General features: G+C 37.8%; 1 non-coding gene across 1 annotated transcript; it reads right to left on the minus strand.

Annotated features, from left to right (window-relative positions):
• Nucleotides 1–22406: 22406 nt before the first annotated feature.
• On the minus strand, nt 22407–22514 carry LOC112781474 (small nucleolar RNA R71). Its single transcript, XR_003192250.1, has one exon. It is a non-coding gene; the product is annotated as a small nucleolar RNA R71 (small nucleolar RNA).
• Nucleotides 22515–22815: the final 301 nt, after the last annotated feature.

The raw sequence follows: 22815 nt of genomic DNA on the forward strand, positions 1-22815 counted from the left end.
TAGTGATTGGGAGCGGTTGGATTGGTAGTGGGGTAGGGAAGGATCATATGGTGGCGAATGGTGAAGAGAAGCTTGTGAGTGTGGTGGTTCGAGGTTATGTTGAAAGGATGGTTTATATGCACGGAGTGGGGCTTGTTGGTAGTTACAAGGTTGTCCACCATGTCTTTCAGCTGGGTATGCACTATAGAATGGTCTTTGTCCAGGATATCTCGGAGGGCGTTGCTGCCAAAAGGGTTGATTAGATCCTCTTGGTTCCATCCATCCTTGATTGGTCTGACCTTGATGCACATTCCTGCTGTAACTTCTATTTCCCTTAACAATATTAGAACCAAACTCAAAGCGAGAGGGGTGAGAGTTCATAGTAGCAAATAAAGATAAAAAAGGAAAAACAAAAATAAAAAAACAAGCAAAAGAAAAAATATTTACAATAACCAATAATAAGGTACACGTTAGCAGTTCCCCGGCAACGGCGCCATTTTGACGTTAGGATTTTTTACCAGTAAAGAGATTCATAGAAACAGTTGCGTTGTAGATATAGTCTCTAAACCGACAAAAATCCCTTCGTACAAACGTGTTGGGTGTCACAAGTAACAAACCCCTTTAAAAACTGTTAACCGAGTATTCAAACCTCGGGTCGTCTTCTCAAGGAACTGCGAGGAAGTATTGACGTCAGGATTTTTGTCAGTAAAGAAGTTCATAAAAACAGTCGCGTTGTAGATATAGTCTCTAAACCGACAGAAATCCCTTCGTACAAATGTTTTGGTTGTCACAAGTAACAAACCCCTTTAAAAATAATAACCGAGTATTTAAATCTCGGGTCGTCTTCTCAAGGAATTGCAGGGAAGTATGTTCTTATTATTGGTTATGAAGATTGTAAATTGGGGGTTTTGGAAGTAAGGTGGGAATATGTTATATGACAAGTAAAATAAAATAATAATAATAAAATCTCTTGGCAAGGTATAAGAAATTGGAAGTCCAGACCAAGTTATCCTTATCAATGATAATGAAAATTGAATCTTAATTTCACTTAGTTAGCCCTTACTTAAAGCAGAGGAAGGTCAAGTGACTAATTAGTTTGATCTTCAAATCCTAGTTAATTCCTAAGAAAAGATTGGGATTATTGAAGCTCAGTTCAATTAGCATGATAACAATTAACAATTATGCTGTTGAGTTGGATAACTCCTGAGTTACTGATTTCTTAACCAAAACCAAAAGGGGAAAAGTAAATCTACTGGAATAAAAATGCCTTCAGATGGGAAGCAATAATCATGTAAATAAAAGAAAGCAATATTAAACTGAAATACCCTAAATTGCATTAACAAAAGAACTTAAATCTGACATAGACATGCATGGAAAAATAAATAAAATAAAGAACCTGGGATTGAGAGTCACTCCTAAAACTAAGAGAAGTCCTAAATCCTAATCCTAAGAGAGAGAAGAGAACCTCTCTCTCTAAAAACTACATCTACTCCTAAAATTATGAATTTTTGAGAGCCTCCCTATGAATGGATGCAGTCCCCTACTTTATAGCCTCTAATTTGTGTTTTCTGGGCCGCAAACTGGGTCAGAAACAGTCCAGAATTCGCTGGTTTCGAATTTTGCCACGCTGGATTTTCGTCACTGCGACGCGGCCGCATGGATCACGCGGTCGCGTTGCCTAGCGTCAGGGAAACTATAAAATATTATATATCAAATCGAAGCCCCGGACGTTAGCTTTCCAACGCAACTGGAACCGCGTCATCTGGACCTCTGTAGCTAAAGTTATAGCCGTTTGAGTGCAGAGAGGTCAGGCTGGACAGCTTAGCAATTTCTCCAACTTCTTGCATTCCTTCCACTTTTGCATGCTTTCTTCCCATCCTCCAAGCCATTCCTGCCTTATAATATCTGAAAATACTTAACACACATATCAAGGCATCTAATGGTAATAAGAGAGGATTAATAATAAGCAAATATAAGATCAAAGAAGCATGTTTACAATCAAAGCACATAATTAGGAAGGTAAATGTAAAACCATGCAAATAGTATGAATAAGTGGGTAAAAAGTAGATAAAAACCACTCAATTGAGCACAAGATAAACCATAAAATAGTGGTTTATCAACCTCCCCACACTTAAACATTAGCATGTCCTCATGCTAAGCTCAAGAGAAGCTATAAAGATGAAGAGGGATGTAAGAATGTATGAAATGCAACCTATCTATATGAATGCAACTACATGCAAAATGATTCTACCTACTTGGTTAAAAATAAATAAATTCTCCTAGACAAATATAAATCAGATTCCACTAATTCAAATCATACAAAATAAGGTACAAGTAAACTTGCAAGAAGATAGCTCATGAAAGCAGGGAACATAGAATTTAGCACTGAACCCTTACTGGTAGTGTATATCACTCTAACTCTCAAGTGTCTAGGGTCAATCACTCTACTCTTCTCTAGTCATGCTTTCTAAACCTTGTTCTTCATCTAACCAATCAACAATATTTAATATACCAATGCAAACATCATGAGGTCTTTTTCAAGGTTGTCATGGGGCTAAGGTAAGGGTAAAGGTATATATATGGCTAAGTGAGCTTTATGAATTGAATTTTTAATTAACCTAAGCTCTCACCTAATATACATATACTCTATATACTTTTAAATTCATACCTAGCTACCCATAATTCCCACTTTTGTATGATTCCCATACTCATGTACCAAATTTTTCTTTTTAATTTATCACACGTGCATTGATTTTTTCATTAACTTAACATTGGGGTAATTTTGTTCCCTTATTTATTTATCTATATTATATATTTTTTTCTTTTTTTTTCTTTTTTTCTCTTTTTCTCTCTTTTTTTTGAATCATAAAAGCAAACATAACTTATCAATGCACATGGATTCTTCATTATTTTTCTATTTTGGTTTTTCATGAGTAGGTTCCCAAATTCCTAATATTCAAATAAATTAGAAACATGTTACATTCCCTTATCAACCCATGTTCCCACAATTTCCCCACACTTAATTGATGCACAATCTCTAACTTAAGCTAACCAAAGATTCAATTTGGGATAATTAATTTGTTTTTCTGCTTAAGGTTAGTAATGTGGTTATAGAACAAGAGGGGATTAAAAGCTCAAGGGGCTAACAGAGGTGATGTAAAAGGTAGGCTTATTTGGGATAAGTGAGCTAATAACAAATAATGGCCTCAATCATATGCAAGCATGTAAATATACTAAATAATGAACATATAGAATGGAACAAAGCAAAGATTGCAGTTATAGAGAAGAAAACACACAAGAATAAAAATTTATGGTTAAATAATGTAACCATATAAATAAGCTCAAATCTCACAGGTTGTGTGTTCTTTGGCTCAAAAACCATGTTCCAAATACAACTTTAAACAAGTTTAACACAAAAATTTTGGTTTTAAATTAGTGAAAATTTTCAAAAAATAGGATCTTAAAAAGAAACTTATTATTTTAACCAAGCAGTAACTAAATGCAAAAATCAAATAAACATGCAATTAAATATGCAAATGCAACAATTAACAAAGAAAATAAAATATTGGTGTTTGAGACAGGAAAGTACTAACCCATGGAGATCGGTATCGACCTCCCCACACTTAAAGATTGCACCGTCCTCGTTGCATGCTAAGATGTGCAAGTGGATGGGGGTTGTGGTTCCTCAGCTGGGGCTCTTTTTGTTCCTTTCCTTGCTGTTGATTTGGGAATGGCTTTCTCTTTTCCTTTCTTGGTGGCCATCCTGAAAAAGGGAAGAGAAAGTAAATTAAATTCAAAGAGATATATATAGCAAGGAAGACAACGGAAAAGGTGGTGATGGATGCACATTAAGATATAACTGATATTATCACATGCTCGCGAGTACATGTGAAAAGCCAACAATGGGAAATAGCTAGTGCATGTAAAGACAAGTGAATGCAAGGTGTTTATTGGCATACCGACAAAGGGCATGAGTAGCATAGACCAAGAAATACCTTGTAACAAACCATCACGTTTGTATTGACAATTAATTTTAATTAATACAATAGTAAAGGGAGTTTATGAAAAGCAAGCATTCAGAGTAGTAGGATAAAAGATACTGAAAAGCAGTGCACAATGTCATACGGGCGTTTTCACAAACACAGAGCATGCATGTTAAATAATCTTAATGAAAATAATAAATTGAACATGCAAGCAACCCTTTAAAAATAAATATATATAATTGTCAAATAATTCCTCTAATAATCCACAAGTAAAATATAGAAATAATGACCCAAATAAATTTCTAACACCAATGAAAATAATGCAATGAATGAAAGTATGCAAATAAATTAAAATAAAATAAAAAGAAAAATAAGAAGAATGAGAAGGGAAAGAAGATAAGAAAGGAAGAAGAAAGAAATAAGAAAAGATAAGAAAAATAAGGATTAGAGAAGAAAAGATAAGAGAGTTGGCTGATCTGGATATGTTGTGCAACGATGGCGACGCGGTCGCGTGGGGCACGTGATCGCGTGGTGTGCAATAAGGTCAGGTGATGCGGACGCGTGGGGCACGCGATCGTGTGACTTGATTTGTGCTAGTGGCGCGAGTGCAGCCTCGCGGTCGCACAACTCTCTGTTCGAAACTCTTTTTGCCAAAATTCTGGGTGACGCGATCGCGTGGTCGACGCGATCTCGTCAGTGGCCATCATGGGGATATGACGCGGACGCGTGGGGCACGCGTTCGTGTGGTGAGGCTTGGGCTTCCAGCACGAGTCCAGCCCAACTCCAGCTCAACTTTCGGCCATGCACCCTTTTTACGTCGATTTCAGATCACGCGGCCGCGTGGGGCACGCGGTCGCGTGGGAGGCCATGATTCCCATGCGACGCGAACGCGGCAGCGACGCGGTCGCGTGGGTTGATTTGTGCCATTGGCACGCCTCCAGCCACACTCCAGTGTAACTTTCTGTTCATTTTTATTTTTTTCTTTACTCTCCCTGTGACGCGGACGCGTCGCTGATGCGATCGCGTCGCGTGCTCGCTTTTTTTTTTTGATAATCTGAAAAAAAAAGATGCAAAATGCAGTGTTAATGCAAAACTCCAGGTTTAATATAATAAAATAAAATAAAACTCGAAAACAAATAAATAAAAATGAAAAATGAACGATCATACCATGATGGGTTGTCTCCCACCTAGCACTTTTAGTTAAAGTCCTTAAGTTGGACATTTGGTGAGCTTGTTGTTATGGTGGCTTGTGCTTGAACTCATCCAGGAATCTCCACCAATGTTTGTGATTCCAATTTCCTCCGGGATCCCAAACTAAGCATGTAAAGCCCTTAAGAAGCTTCAAACAGATTCTTAGGCTCCCGGGGTGACAAATGCCAGAATAGATTCCAGGATCCCAAACTTTACTTTTACACCCGTTTTTGTCTCGATCTGCATTTTTCCAGCCGGGTGAAAGGTGATCTGAATTCTCACTGCAGCGACCAAACATCTTCCTAGACCCATTCAATTGAGCTTTATACCAACCCTTGCGTTTGAACTTAAAGCTTCCAACCATGATGAACCTTGCAGGACAATTCTTACCACTGGCCATCTTCCTCTTACTCTTAATGCCACAAAGAGCTCTAAGTTGACCATCCGTCTCCAGTAGCCCATATTCAAGTGGGATTAGAAAGCTATGGGATATGAATTTTACCCACTTGAATGTTGTGAAGGATGATGGCAACTTAGGGGGAGGTATTTTTAATGAAATTGCAAGCTCCACTCCCTTGTGCTCTTCTCTGATAATTACCACCTCTTTGGAAGCTTCTTCAATTTCAACCTCTTCCTCTTGGTAGCTCTCTTTCAATTCAATCTCCTCTTCATTGCTTTCCAAGGGCATGGGAGGTTGTGCTTCTTCTTCTTGAATCTCCATCTCTTGATCAACCTCTTCCAAGTCTTCAACTATGATATGCTTTGGAGGTTGTACACTCTCCTCAGCATCAATTTCAACCGTCTTGGAAGGAGGCTCTATGTCTTGACTTTCCCATGGAGGTTCTGCATCTCCTAAGTCTTCAACCAACTCTTCTTCTTCAACAATGACAGCTTCTTCTACTTGTTCTAGTATGAATTCATTCTCTGTCTTGTCCACTAGGGTTTCTGGTATCTCCTTCATGCTACGCTCTTCACTAGACTGTCCACATGGAGCTGTGGCTGATCCTTGTATATTTAAGCGCCTAGAAGCCCATTGAATTAATGCTTGCCCCAGTTGTTGAGTGGTTGCCTGAAATCGATCCACTGTTTCCTTGAAACGATCCTTTGTCTCTTGATGCACTCAGTTATCATAGGTAGGATCATAGTGCTCTTGGATTGATGGATATGGAGATGGTGAATATTGAAGTGGTGGTTCTTGTGAGTAATTGGGTTGGAATTGGGGTGGTTCTATATATGGTTCATATGGCTCATAAGGTGGTTGGTATGGTGGTTGAGGGTTAGGGTCATATGGAGGTGAATGGCGGAAAGAGGCTTGTGAGTATGGTGGTCCAAAGTTATGTTGGGGAAAGGGTTCATAGGCACATGGTGGTGGTTGTTGATAGTCCATTGGAGGTAGTTGTTGCCATGAGGGTTGATCAAATCCTTGTGGCTCCTCCCATCTTTGATTGTTCCAACCTTGATGCCTGTTCTCATTGTAATTTCTTCTTCCTGCAACATGATTGTAACCAGACTCATAGCCAAAGAGGTGAGAGTTCATAGTAACAAATAAAAATTAAAAATAAAAATAAAAATAAATTTAAATTTAAATTAAAAGGTTATTTAAATTTTTGAATTTGAAAATTAAATTTTGAAATTTGAAATTTGAAATTTTGAAATTTGAATTTTGAAATTTGAATTTTAAATTTTGAAATTTGAATATTTGAAATTCGAAATTTGAACTTTGATTTTTTTGAAATAAGATAAGATAAGATAAAAATTTTAAAAATAAAAATCAATAACCTCTTAATTTAATAAAAATAAAAATAAAAACAAATCAAAAATGAAATATTTACAATAACCAATAATAAGGCACACGTTTGCAATTCTCCGGCAACGGCGCCATTTTGACGTCAGGATTTTTGCCAGTAAAGAAGTTCATAAAAACAGTCGCGTTGTAAATATAGTCTCTAAACCGACAGAAATCCCTTCGTACAAACGTTTTGGTTGTCACAAGTAACAAACCTCTTTAAAAATAATAACCGAGTATTTAAACCTCGGGTCGTCTTCTCAAGGAATTGCAGGGAAGTATGTTCTTATTATTGGTTATGAAGATTGTAAATTGGGGGTTTTGGAAGTAAGGTGGGAATATGTTATATGACAAGTAAAATAAAATAATAATAATAAAATCTCTTGGCAAGGTATAAGAAATTGGAAGTCCAGACCAAGTTATCCTTATCAATGATAATGAAAATTGAATCTTAATTTCACTTAGTTAGCCCTTACTTAAAGCAGAGGAAGGTCAAGTGACTAATTAGTTTGATCTTCAAATCCTAGTTAATTCCTAAGAAAAGATTGGGATTATTGAAGCTCAGTTCAATTGGCAAGATAACAATTAACAATTATGCTGTTGAGTTGGATAACTCCTGAGTTATTGATTTCTTAACCAAAACCAAAAGGGGAAAAGTAAATCTACTGGAATAAAAATGCCTTCAGATGGGAAGCAATAATCATGTAAATAAAAGAAAGCAATATTAAACTGAAATACCTCAAATTGCATTAACAAAAGAACTTAAATCTGACATAGACATGCATGGAAAAATAAATAAAATAAAGAACCTGGGATCGAGAGTCACTCCTAAAACTAAGAGAAGTCCTAAATCCTAATTCTAAGAGAGAGGAGAGAACCTCTCTCTCTAAAAACTACATCTACTCCTAAAATTATGAATTTTTGAGAGCCTCCCTATGAATGGATGCAGTCCCCCACTTTATAGCCTCTAATCTATGTTTTCTGGGCCGCAAACTGGGTCAGAAACAGTCCAAAATTCGCTGGTTTCGAATTTTGTCACGCTGGATTTTTGTCACTGCGACGCGGCCGCATGGATCACGCGGTCGCGTCGCCTAGCTTCAGGGAAACTATAACATATTATATATCAAATCGAAGCCCCGGACGTTAGCTTTCCAACGCAACTGAAACCGCGTCGTCTGGACCTCTGTAGCTAAAGTTATAGCTGTTTGAGTGCAGAGAGGTCAGGCTGGACAGCTTAGCAATTTCTCCAACTTCTTGCATTCCTTCCACTTTTGCATGCTTTCTTCCCATCCTCCAAGTCATTCCTGCCTTATAATATCTGAAAACACTTAACACACATATCAAGGCATCTAATGGTAATAAGAAAGAATTAATCATAAGCAAATATAAGATCAAAGAAGCATGTTTTCAATCAAAGCACATAATTAGGAAGGTAAATGTAAAACCATGCAAATAGTATGAATAAGTGGGTAAAGAGTAGATAAAAACCACTCAATTGAGCACAAGATAAACCATAAAATAGTGGTTTATCAAGTATGTTCTTATTATTGGTTATAAAGTTATAATCGGGGATTAGAAGGTGAGAAGCAAGTAATTTGAATGACAAGTAAAGTAAATGGCAATTAAAATAAATAAATACGGTAAAGCAAACTTTTTGGCCAGGTAAGAGAAATTAGAGGTCCAACTTAGTTATCTCTCTCAACTATAATGAAAGTTGAATCTAAATTCCACTTGGTCAACCTTTACTAAAGCAAAGGAAAGTCAAGGGACTAATTAAATTGACCTTTGAATCCTGTTTATTTCCTAAGAAAAGGTTGGGATTACTTAAGTTCAGCTCAATTAGCAAGATAACGATTATCAGTTATGTTGAGTTTAATGACTGTTGAGTTACTGAATTCGTAACCAGGACCAAAAGGGGAAAAAGTAAAATTGCTGGAATAATAAAAAATATCCTTAGATGGGAAGCAATGGTAATTTAAATCAAAGAGAACAATCATAAACTGAAAATACCTCAAATATTATTAATTCAAATAACAGTCTGCAACATGGAAGAATTCATAAATCCAATGATCAATTCAAGTGCTGGAATAAATAAAAGTAAAATGAAGCTAAAACAAAGAAACATAAAACTTGGATTGAGAGTCACTCTTAAAACAAGAAGAAATCCTAAATCCTAAGAGAGAGAGAGAGAAGATCTCCCTCTCAACTAAATCTAAATCATTGAAAAATAAAATATGCGAGCTCTCTTTTGAATGGGTGCATTCCCACACTTTATAGCCTCTGGTCTATGCTATCTGTACTTGGATCTGGGCCAAAAAGGGCTTCAAAATTCGCTGGGGGTGTATTCTGTAAATTCTGATACGTGGCCTCTGTCACGCGTCCGCGTGGGTCACGCCGTCGCGTCATTCGGAGCTTTTCCTTGCCACGCGGTCGCGTCAGTCATGCGACCGTGTCATGTGCGTTCTGCTTAAGGTGTGCGGTCGCGTCAGTCATGCGGCCGCGTCGCTGCTGATTCGTGCTTGGCACGCGATCGCGTCGTCCATGCGATCGCGTGAATACCAGTTTCCTTCAAAGCTCCGTTTTGCTTTCTCCTTCCATTTTTGTATGTTTTCTTTTTCATCCTTTAAGTCATTCTGCCTTAGAAAACCTGAAACTACTCAACACACTAATCACGGCATCGGATGGAAATAAAGGTAATTAAATTAATTAATTTTAAAACTTAGGAAACATGTTTTTCATTTACGTCACATAATAAGGAAGGAAAAGTAAAACCATGCAATTAATGTGAATAAGTAGGTGAGGGATCGTATAAATCACTCAAATTAAGCACAAAAGAACTCATGAAATATGGGTTTATCAAAGCCACCTTGACAAGGAGCCTTCCAAATGTCCAACTTAAGGACTTAAACTAAAAGTGCTTGGTGGGAGACACCCCACCATGGTAAACTCTTTCCATTCTCTTGTAGATATATTGAAGGAATGAATTGGGTTCCATTTTAAGTGACTTCTTTACTCCTTAGTATATTTTGCTTTGCTTGCTAGGTTGTTTATGCATTTTATGCCCTCATTAAGGATGATTCTTGAATTTGAATTTTCGCTTGGATTGCAAGTTTCCTCAAATTGTTTGAAAAATTCCCAAAATTCAAAAATATGGTAGGTTTTGCATTTTGGCTGGTTTTTGAGTCTTAGAGAAGGCTAGGAGGATTTTGAGCTCTTCTTAGTGTTCTTTCAAAAAAAAAAGGAGAGAAGCCACGCATAAGTGCACAGTGCGCGCACGCGGCGATTGTGCATTTCGCAATTTCCGGGCCAAGAACTAGAGAGTTGTGCCACTTTTGGGCCAACTCTGGGCCTTAAGCCACGCAAATGCGTACATGACGCGTTCGCGTCCCTTTGTGTTTTCCTACCTGCGCGTAGGCGCACCTAGAGCCTTCGCGTCCCCTCATCGATCAACTCATCCACGCGCAAGCGCACAGTATGCGCGCACGTCGATGCGTTTTTGCATCACCCAGGCTAAAGACCCAAGAGTTATGCCAACTCTGGGCAACTTTTGTGCCTCTGGCCCAACTCACCCGCGCGGACGCGCACCGTATGCGTCCGCGCCCATGCCACATCAAACCAGCTACGCGCCCCTTCCTTATTTTTCCACCCACGCGGACGCGCACGGTGCGTGCTTGTGTGGATTCAAAAATTTCACTTACCCCAGGGACGCGAAAGCCCTAGCATTCGTGTACTCTCACTCCGCCCCATTCCAACGTCTCTTCTCCTTCTCCCTCCTTCAGCATCATCTTCAAGATCACCAACCGCCCAGCCACCTCCGGCGACCACATTCTGCCACTATCAACCTCCGCGCAACCTTCTTTTCCCTCCCTCTTTCCTTCTCTCTTCCTCCATTTCTCACTCACCCCAGCTCCACTGCCACTACCGCCGCGACCTCCATTGTTGCTGGCAAACCTTCACCGTAACCATCAACCTTCGTCCAGTCACGCCTTCCCTCCATCTTCCTCTCCCCTCGCCCTTTCACCCCCCTCTCTTCCCATTTATCTCTCACCACCCGTCTCGCTACCCTCTGCCCAGCACTCCGCGCTGTTTTCTGCTCCGCCACCACGACCACCTGCGCCGCCGTGAGCAACCGCTGCTGGCAGCACTACCCTGCTGCTTCTTCTTTCCATTTCTCCCTTTTCCAATTCTGCTTCTGCCCTGTTTCCAGGTTCCCCTGCTTCTGTTCTGTTTCTTCACTTTCTTTTAATTAATTTTGTTAGTTAATGTTAGAATAGATTAGCTGTTGAATTCTATTTGTTAGGTTAGATAGAAATGCATGCTGTTAGGTTGTTAGGATGTGGTTAGAGGATTCTAGACCTGATAAGTGCTCCGTTTGTGTTTATTTTCTTAATTGTGCATTTGGTTGAATGATGGTTGTTGCTACTATTTTTGGATTTTGGTTAAGGCTGTGCTAAGTTTTTGGTTCTTACATGCTGCCCTGCTGAGTTTCCTTGCATAATTTAGATTCATGCTGCTTCGGGAATGGTTATTGAACTCAATGAGTCCATTACTTTTGTTCCTTCTTGCTGTTTTGGTGCTGTATGTTGGCTTAAATGTTATTTCATATGAATTCACATGTGGTTGTTTTGTGTTTATTGTCAAACATTCATATGAAACTTGATTTGATTGATTATGTTTGGGAAAGAGCCAATTTACTGCTGAAACGCTGCTGGATTTTTCCTAACCCTGTTTCATTAAATGGCATTATTTTGTTGGTGCAACAAAATTCTATTAGACGGATTTCTGTGTCTAAAAGAATCTTGTTTGCTAAATGGGTTTGGAAATTTCCTCTTGAACTTGTTTACAAGTCTTGGTCATGCTTATAACATTCTTTGTTTGTTTATAATGCTGATTTACTTCTATGCATTGAGTAGTTTGAATGAATTTTTAGATTGACCATAACTTGAAACTCTTTTGAGATTTTGAGCCTCTTTTGCATAAACTCACAAGATTGAAAGTTTAAATCCATGTGGCTGAATTGATTCATTCTATTCATACCTGATTTACATTAAGTCACATAGATCATGAGGTTTTTCATTCTTGCTTCAACTTGTGATTTTTCTGCCTCATTGAATTTAGTGTTGAATGTTTCTTGATTAACTTGTTTCTCAATGTTTTGCTTTTACCAACACCAATTAATGCGAACATAGTGACCTTTACATTGATTGATGACTTACTTTTAATTAATTGCTTCTTTTGCAATCTCATATTTCATCATCAATAACTAAATGTCCCTCATGATTATGAGTATGCTTACATTCCATACTTTGTGCTTTTTTTTTTGAATTGAGCCAAGAACCGTCGTACTACTAATCTTTGAACCACTTTTCTAACTTCTAACTTGATTAACCAACTAACTTCTCTTTTTGGTTTTCAACTTAACTCTTTTGATCATTCTTTTGGGTATGACATTTCTTGAGCTTAATACACAAAGCATTGTGCAATTGTGGCTTGAATTCTTGGTTTGTGGCTTTGTTGGACCTCTGAATTTTGTTACTTGCATTCCAAGAATTCTCTTTTCTTCATTCACTTCACGAATATGTCTTACCTTGAGTGCTATACATCTACTTGGCTAGTTGCTTATATCATATCACATCTATTTTTCAGGATGTCAGATAAAGGAAAAGTCATAGCTACTACCTCAAAGAAGAGGAAGCGCTCTCAAGCCTCTACTCCTTCCCCTTATGCCAACTATGCTAAGAATCCGCTGAATGACGTGGATAAAGAGAATCAGCTACTACCATCCACTGACCCAACCAAATTCCCCAACCTCTACTGTGAGCTTCGCTTCCCTAAATATCGGAAGACGAATATAAACATTGAGAAGAAATTGGTCCTTCCCAACGACGTGAGACGTGCCATCAATACCCGTATTCTGAAATTGGGCTTGGACTTTGTTGATAGGGATTTGGGAAGGATAAACACTTTGTGGGTGAAGGAGTTCTACTGCAACTTCTTTCGCGCCACTCTTGATTCAGTCCACCTGCGGGGAAGGGAGATCTTGATTACTGAGGCAGCTATTGGGGAGGCATTGCTTTGCCGACCTCGTACTGGTGACACATGCACCTATCAGCAGGCGAAGATAGCTATCCACTGCATGACCTTTGATTATGAGGCGCTGAAGCGCGTGATTTCCACAGCGCACGCCCCTTGGGTGATGGATTCTGGCAACAAGAAGCCCAACGGGATGCTATTCACTTATCTGTCGAGCGAGGCTAGGACTTGGCAGCAGATATTCGCCCATTATGTCTTGCCCACCACTCATTTTTCTGAGATTCTGATGGATATGCTAGTTCTGATTGGCTGTCATGGAGGAAAAAGAGGTAGACATCCCCCAGTTGATCAGGCAGAGCATGTGGTGAGCACACATCCGTGGCCTACTACCATTTCCTACATTGGTCACCAGCATAATTGAGCTAGCCGATATCCCATGGGAGGACGATGACGTGACACCACCACCCCCAGATGACGACGACAAGGAGGTTACTATTCCGTGGGGTGGGTGGGTGCACGAGAAGCCTCCACCTAGACGCCCTTCTCGAGCTAGAGCAGCAGTGGAGGCAGCTCAGCCTTCATCTTCCACACCAGTAGCAGGACCCTCCTCTGCTTCAGCAGCCACAGCACCTTTGCCACCACCGCCAGCACCTGAGCCGACGTACCTGCTAGTGCAGCACCTATTTCGCTTCATGGAGTGCAGCGAGCGTCGTATCATGCGACGTCTCGATCGCATAGACCAGGTCTTCGTATCACAGGGCATTGAGCTACCTCCTCTCCCAGACTCTCCCGACTCCGATGAGTAGGATCATGAGGCAGATCACGAGGAGGAGCATGTCGAGGAGCCGACTCAGCAGGAGGCACCCTCAGAGACATAGGCTACCACAGAGGTTTAGCAGCCTCCTGAGGACCCACACCCTGACCCACAGCCACAGCCACAGCCATAGCCCGGCACGACTGTTGACCCCTAGCCCGAGTTTTAGCAGTAGCATCGAGGACGATGCTTCATCCTAAAGTGTGGGGAGGTCACCGTTCATGACCGATGGAGAGCATTTGTGTGGTGAACTTTCAGACATTTATCTTTTAGTTTCTGCTACTTTATTTTATTTTGCACTTTATCTTTGAGATTACTCTGAGATTATTGTATATATTTGTTATCTTGGGATTACTTTATCTTAGTTGTCCCATTTTGCATCTTAGATTGTATACAGTCCATATTTTGGTTGGATTTTTATTACATAACTGTTTTAGCCGTTTTGGTTGTGAATTAGAAAAAAAATATTGTGAATTGCTGAAACCTAGTTGATCCCCTTTGCGTATGAAATTTGCTTTGATTGGAAAAAGGGTAAATTAAGAAATTTTTATTATTTTTTTTAAATCACAACATTACATTAGAATAAGCTTAATCAATATGATGAAAATTTTCAAGAAATCCATTTCTAGGGCACCACCCCAATTGGTTGGAAATTTTTCTTAGGACTTGCTTGAATTATACACTTTGTGGATCATGTTTTGAGCAAAGAACACAAGCATGCGAGTTTTGGGCCTTAATTGTGTGGTTACATCATATAACCACTTATTTTCATTCTTGTGTGCATTATTCTCTCCCTATGAGTGTAATCTTTGATTTGTTTGATTCTTTATGTCCATTACTTTGTGTACACATGCATTTATATGATTGAGGCCATTGTTTCAAATAGCTCACTTACCCAAATAGCCTACCCTTTTATCTTCCATTGTTAGCCAATTTTGAGCCTATGCTTAACCCATTTGTTCTTAATTGTAGCACTTTACAAGCCTAAGTGAAAAATAATAAATGTCCCATGTTTGGATCTTTGATTAGCTTAGGCTAGTGAGAGTGTTCATTATTTGAATTGGGAGAGTGGGAACATTGGGTAGAGATAAAAGTGTGTTTTTGTATTTGTGTTGAGAATCTTGGGAATTGGGTACATACTCATGTATTAATCATGTGTAAACCCTATGCATTGATGTTCTTGTATATATTTTAGTTTAAAAAAAATTGCAATAAAAAGGGGACAAAAATTCCCCAAAGTGAAGTTCAATAAGAGTCAATGCATATGTGTGGTGATCAAAAAGAGAATACATGAGTATGTGTGAAAAGTGAAGAATGGGCAGTTCGGTTTGTTTAAAATTGTATGGGTTGTCAGAGGTTAGGTGGGAAGCTTAGGTTAATCAAAGATTCAAATTCTTGTCCACTTGACTATATGCACCCTACCTTGACCCTAGCCCCATTACAACCTATGGGAAAGTCCTCATGATATTTGTATGCATGCATAAAGTAATTGTTGATTGTTAGATGAAAAACAAATCTTGGAAAGCATGATTGAGGAGAATTGAGTAAATCAACTCCATACACTTGAGTGCCTAGAGCGGATACACATCCGGTGAGGGTTCGATCGCTCAATTACATGATTCCACCCATGATCATCTTTTTTTGCAAGTTTGTAAAATCTTTCAATGATTCAATTCAATTATGGGTTGATTTGATTGCTATTGCTTTAGCCCTTGTGCTTGTATGTATATTCTTGGAGGTTGATTTATTTTGACTAAGCCATTGCATTCATTTAGATAGATTGCATATAGATAGGTTGCATTTAGTTAGTTTTCATTGAATAAATGTGATACCCTTTGCTTCCTTCTTGATATTGGCATGAGGACATACTTAGTTTAAGTGTGGAGACATTTGATAAACCCCGATTCTGTGGTTTATCTTGTGCCTATTCTAGGAGATTTTATCATCTTTTCCCACATTTATTCAATAAAATATCATGATTTTGTGATTCTCCCTTAATTTATGCTTAAATGTAAAAACATGCTTTTTAGGCCCTTAAATTGGTGATTTTAATTCACTCTAATCCCATTCGATGCCTTGATGTGTTTGTTAAGTGATTTCAGGTTCATAAGGCAAGTATTGGATGGAAGAAACGAGGAGAAAAGCATGCAAAGTGGAGAACACATGAAGAAACAAAGATTGGAAATACCTCAATGGGCGCGCAAGCATACAAGGCGCGTGCGCGCAGTAGTGACATCGCATAGCGACGCGCACGCGTACATGACGCGTACGCGTAGATGAAGAAACAGCCAATTGACGCGCACACGCACATGGCACGTACGCGCCGATACTCGCACGTGACCCACTTAAAAGCAAAATGCTGGGGGCGATTTCTGAGCTGCCCAAGCCCAAATCCAACTTGTTTCTAAGTGTATTTCATGCAGAATTGAAGTCCAAGCAAAGGAGGAGTAATTAGTTAGTCAACATGAGCCTATAGTTAGTTTTCTAGAGAGAGAAGCTCCCTCTTCTCTCTAGAATTAGGTTAGAATTAGGAAAATTGTCTTGGATCTTAGATTAATTACTTGATTTCATCTTGTTTCCCTCATGATTTCTTGTTTCTACTACTTGATTGTCTTAGTTGTAATGTTAATTTTTCATTTTGCTCTCTTGTATGTTGATGAACATTGTTGGATCTAATTTCCTTTTAATGCAATTTTATGTTTCCATGTCTCTTTATTGTTTATCTTCATTGTTATTGTTGAGTTCTTGCTTATGTTACTTATGGGTTTCCTTAATTTTAGCATTTTGTGATGTTTATTTTTATTGCACATTAGGTGTTTGATAGAATGCTTCCTATAGTTTTTTAGTAGTCCTCTTGACCCTTGGCCTAGGCTAAGGGGATTGAGTGATCTTGAGTCCTTGGGCTTCATTGAATTGGTAATTCTAGATCCCTTGGGGATCAATTTGATAACCATTGACTCTACCCTACTACCAAGTTGATTAGTAGCTAGGTTGGGATTTATGGATTGATGTTGATCAAGCCATTTGACGTACTCCAAGTCTAGGACTAAACATTACGTACTTAAGGCTTTAGTGAGTAGACCTAATGCGCTCGGTTCCTCATAATTATCAATATTTGAATCGTTGACAAGGATAGTGATCTCAGTTACCTAAGTCTTAGCCAAGAGTTCTTTATCTTGCTTTCTTTAATTACTTGCTTGATTTACTTTTTCTTGTTCCTCTTATAAACCAAAACCTTTTTGCCCCTTCATAGCCAATAATTGACCACTTCATTACAATTCCTTGTGAGACAACTCAGAGTTCAAATACTTCGGTTAATTCTTATTTGGGATTTGTTATTCGTGACAACCAATATTTTTGCATGAGAGGATCCTTTGTCGATGTAGAACTATACTTGCAACGAGAATTCATTCAAATTTGAGAAAATTCTATACCATACAAGGAAAACTAGCTCATCAAAATGCATAACATGTCAAGCTAATGACATTAAAAGAGCGCTTGTTGGAAGGCAACCCAACCGTAGGTAACATTTTCTTTCTTTGCTTAGTTTACTTTCGAATAATTTGGCATGTGATTGCATTCCAAGTTTGGTGTTGCCATGCAACAATTTGATTCTCAATCTTCACTGGGCTCTTGCATTATTCTAAAATGTAAGTGTCACACTAAGTTTGGTGTTGCCACTTATTCTTCATGCAAAGTACCATGCACACCACTTATTAATGCAATCACATTGTCTCTGTTTCCATTCTTGTGCCTTTATTGTGATCCTTAATTTTGCTTGCTTAAACACATGCATACTCACACTTCATTATTTTAAGACATTCATGACCCATCATAAATCCCATCACCACTGTTTTATTTGTTGCTTGAGGATAAGCAATCATTCTAAGTTTGGTGTGAGAAGGATAAGAATAGGAGAAAAATGATAACAACAATGAAGATGAACTACAAGGTGGTAAAGTTCTTTTTTCTCTTATTTGTTCTCTATACATTTAATTGCATGATTGTCTTTTATTTCTTGTATGAGCATGTGTTTTGTGAATAAGCATAGCTTGATTCTTGAATTGTAACATTTTGCTGTGATATTACAACTACTATCTTGAATTTTGTGAGTCAAAGTGATTAAGTATCATGATCATAAACAAACAAGGTAATTAAAGAAGAGGTTAGCATGAGCATATAAATATTGGGAAGCTAGCATAACTATTGTTGCTCAATTGCATTTGAATTTGTTAAATTGAAGTTTTCATCTAGGACATTTTATGAAATTTTTGAAATCATGAAAAACTTGAAGAATCAAATGCAAATAAGGCAAGAAAAGAAAAAGGAAGAATGAGAAAGATGAAGGCTCTGAGTACTAATGACAATACAGTCGTCAAGTACTTATGGTGTTTATGTATCAAGCAAAAAGCTTGAAAATAAAACACTTAGAGTCAAGGTTAGGCTCAAGTACAAAAGCACTCTCTCAAAGCTCAAGGCTCTAAGCATCAATGATTAGAGAGTAAAGAAAAAAACAAATGAGCTTGATGAGCGGATAATTTATACGCTTTTTGGCATTGTTTTTAGTATATTTTTAGTAGAATCTAGTTACTTTTAGGGATTTTTTCATTAGTTTTTATGTTAAATTCATATTTCTGGACTTTACTATGAGTTTGTGTGTTTTTCTGTGATTTCAGGTATTTTCTGGCTGAAATTGAGGGACTTGAGCAAAAATCAGATTCAGAGGTTGAAGAAGGACTGCTGATGCTGTTGGATTCTGACCTCCCTGTACGCAAAATGGATTTTCTAGAGCTACAAAACTCAAAATGGCACGCTTCTAATTGCTTTGGAAAGTAGACATCCAGGGCTTTCCAGAAATATATAATAGTTTATACTTTGCCCAAGTTTAGATGACGCAAACTGGCGTTCAACGCCAGCTCTCTGCCCAATTCTGGCGTCCAGCGCCAGAAACAAGTTGCAAAGTGGAGTTCAACGCCCAAAATGGCACAAAAGCTGGCGTTCAACTCCAAGAATGACCTCTCCACGTGTAGACTTCAAGCTCAGCCCAAGCACACACTAAGTGGGCCTTGGAAGTGGATTTATGCATCAATTACTTACTTCTGTAAACCCTAGTAGCTAGTTTATTATAAATAGGACATTTAACTATTGTATTTGATATCTTGGAACATCTTAGGATCATCTTTTGATCACTTTTAGATCTCTAGACCTCCATGGGAGGCTGGCCACTCGGCCATGCTTACCCTCTATTCACTTATGTATTTTTCAACGGTAGAGTTTCTGCACTCCATAGATTAAGGTGTGGAGCTCTGCTGTTCCTCAAAGATTAATGCAAAGTACTACTGTTTTCTATTCAATTCATCTTATTTCGCTTCTAAGATATTCATTCGCACTTCAACCTGAATGTGATGAACGTGACAATCATCATTATTCCCTATGAACGCGTGCCTGACAACCACTTCCGTTCTGCATTAGATTGAATGAGTATCTCTTAGATCTCTTAATCAGAATCTTTGTGGTATAAGCTAGATTGATGGCGGCATTCATGAGAGTCTGGAAAGTCTAAACCTTGTCCGTGGTATTCCGAGTAGGACTCTGGGATTGAATGACTGTGACGAACTCAAAACTCGCGAGTGCTGGGCGTAGTGACAGACGCAAAAGGATAGTAAATTCTATTCCAGTATGATCGAGAACCTCCAAGATGATTAGCCATGCAGTGACAGCGCATCAGACCATTTTCACAGAGAGGAATAGGATGCAACCATCAACAAGGGTGATGCCTCCAGACGATTAGCCGTGCTGTGACAGAGCATTTGGACCATTTTTCCGAGAGGATTGAAAGTAGCCATTGGCACCGGTGACATCCTTACATAAAGCCAGCCATAGAAAGGAGTAAGACTGATTGGATGAAGACAGCAGGAAAGCAGAGGTTCAGAGGAACGAATGCATCTCCATATGCTTATCTGAAATTCTCACCAATGATTTACATAAGTATTTCTATCCTTCTTTTATTATTTATTTTCGAAAACCCCATTACTATTTTATATCTGCCTGACTGAGATTTACAAGGTGACCATAGCTTGCTTCATACCAACAATCTCCGTGGGATTCGACCCTTACTCACGTAAGGTATTACTTGGACGACCCAGTGCACTTGCTGGTTAGTTGTATCGAAGTTGTGACAAATTATGAATTAAGATTAGAGCACCAAGTCTTTGGAGCTATTACCTGAGATCACAATTTCGTGCACCAAGTTTTTGGCGCCGTTGCCGGGGATTGTTTGAGTTTGGACAACTGACGGTTCATCTTGTTGCTCAGATTAGGTAATTTTCCTTTTGTTTTATTTTCAAAAATTTTTCAAAAATCTTTCAAAAATTTTTCATCTGTTTTCGAAAAAAAAAAATATTTTCAAAAATATATTTTTCTTCAGAATTTTTAAGAATGAATTCTAGTGTTTCATAAAGCATGTTGAAGCCTGGCTGGCTGTAAAGCCATGCCTGTAGGGCATGTTAGGCGTGTCATGTCTGAGTTACATACTAAAGCTTGGCTGGCTATTAAGCCATGCCTGACCCTTTGATTGGAGCTTTAGACTAAAGAGCATAAGATTCCTGGAATTCATATTAAAAATTTTGGAATCCTTATTTTTCTTTTTCAAAATGATTTTCGAAAAAATTAAAAGAAAATACAAAAAATTTTTTAAAATCATAAAAATCAAAAATATTTTGTGTTTCTTGTTTGAGTCTTGAGTCATGTTATGAGTTTGGTGTCAATTGCATGTGCATCTTGCATTTTTCGAAAAAAAAAAATCATGCATTCATAGTGTTCTTCATGATCTTCAAGTTGTTCTTGGTAAGTCTTCTTGTTTGATCTTTGCATTTGCATGTTTTGTGTCTTTTCTTGTTTTTCATATGCATTCTTGAATTCTTAGTGCCTAAGCATTAAATATTTCTAAATTTGGTGTCTTGCATGTTTTCCTTGCATTAAAAAATTTTTCAAAAATGTGTTCTTGATGTTCATCATGATCTTCATAGTGTTCTTGGTGTTCATCTTGACATTCATAGCAATCTTGCATGCATTCATTGTTTTGATCCATAACTTTCATGCATTGCATCATTTTTCTTGTTTTTCTCTCTCATCATAAAAATTTCAAAAATAAAAAAAAATATCTTCCCCTTTTTCTCTCTTAAAATTTCGAAAATTAGATTTGACTTTTTCAAAATTTTTTTAAAAATCTAGTTGTTTTTATGAGTCAAATCAAATTTTCAATTTAAAAATCTCATCTTTTTCAAAATATTTTTCAAAAATCAAATCTTTTTCATTTTTTAGTTATTTTCGAAAATTCCAAAAATATTTTTCAAAAATATTTTTCTTAATTTTACATCATATTTTCGAAAATAACATCATCAATTAATGTTTTGATTCAAAAATTTCAAGTTTGTTACTTGCTTGTTAAGAAAGATTCAAACTTTAAGTTTTAGAATCATATCTTGTGATTTCTTGTGAATCAAGTCATTAATTGTGATTTTAAAAATCAAATCTTTTTCAAAAACTAATTTCTATCATATCTTTTCAAAAATATCTTCTTATCTTACCTTTTTCAAAAAAATTTGATTTCAAAATATCTTTTCTAACTTCCTAACTTCTTATCTTTTCAAATTGGTTTCAACTAACTAACTAACTTTTTGTTTGTTTCTCATCTTTTTCAAAACCACCTAACTAACTCTCTCTCTCTAATTTTCGAAAATATCTCCCTCTTTTTCAAAAATTCTTTTTAATTAACTAATTATTTTAATCTTTGATTTTAAAAATTTTCGAAAAATTACTAACTTTTTTCAAAAAAAACCGTTTTCGAAAATCACTAACTCTTTTTCAAGAATTATTTTCGAAAACCCTCTCCCTCTCTCATCTTATTCTATTTATTTATTCATCTACTAACATCTCTTCCTCACATCACTCACCAAATTCAAACCCCCTCTTCTATCTGTGTTCGAATTTTTTTCTTCTTCTCTTCTTCTACTAACAATAAGGAACCTCTTTACTGTGATATAGAGGATTCCTCTTCTTTTCTTGTTCTCTTCTTTTTCTTATGAGCAGGAACAAGGAAAAAGGCATTCTTGTTGAAGCTGATCCAGAACCTGAAAGGACTCTGAAGAGGAAACTAAGAGAAGTTAAATTACAACAATCCAGAGACAACCTTATTGAAAATTTCGAACAAGTAAAGGAGATGGCAGCCGAACCCAACAACAATAATGCAAGGAGAATGCTTGGTGACTTTACTGCACCTAATTCTAATTTACATGGAAGGAGCATCTCCATTCCTACCATTGGAGCAAACAACTTTGAGCTGAAACCTCAGCTAGTTTCTCTGATGCAGCAGAACTGCAAGTTTCATGGACTTCCATCTGAAGATCCTTTTCAGTTCTTAACTGAATTCTTGCAGATCTGTGACACTGTTAAGACTAATGGAGTAGATCCTGAAGTCTACAGGCTCATGCTTTTCCCTTTTGCTGTAAGAGACAGAGCTAGAATATGGTTGGACTCTCAACCCAAAGACAGCCTGAACTCTTGGGATAAGCTGGTCACGGCTTTCTTAGCCAAGTTCTTTCCTCCTCAAAAGCTGAGCAAGCTTAGAGCGAATGTTCAAACTTTCAGACAGAAAGAAGGTGAATCCCTCTATGAAGCTTGGGAAAGATACAAGCAGCTGACCAAAAAGTGTCCTTCTGACATGCTTTCAGAATGGACCATCCTGGATATATTCTATGATGGTTTATCTGAGTTATCAAAGATGGCATTGGATACTTCTACAGGTGGATCCATTCACCTAAAGAAAACGCCTGCAGAAGCTCAAGAACTCATTGACATGGTTGCTAACAACCAGTTCATGTACACTTCTGAGAGAATCCTGTGAGTAATGGGACGCCTATGAAGAAGGGAGTTCTTCAAATTGATACTCTGAATGCCATATTGGCTCAGAACAAAATATTGACTCAGCAAGTCAATATGATCTCTCAGAGTCTGAATGGAATGCAAGC

Source organism: Arachis hypogaea, chromosome 19, assembly GCF_003086295.3.
Source record: "Arachis hypogaea cultivar Tifrunner chromosome 19, arahy.Tifrunner.gnm2.J5K5, whole genome shotgun sequence".
NCBI classification, from domain to species: Eukaryota; Viridiplantae; Streptophyta; class Magnoliopsida; order Fabales; family Fabaceae; genus Arachis; species Arachis hypogaea.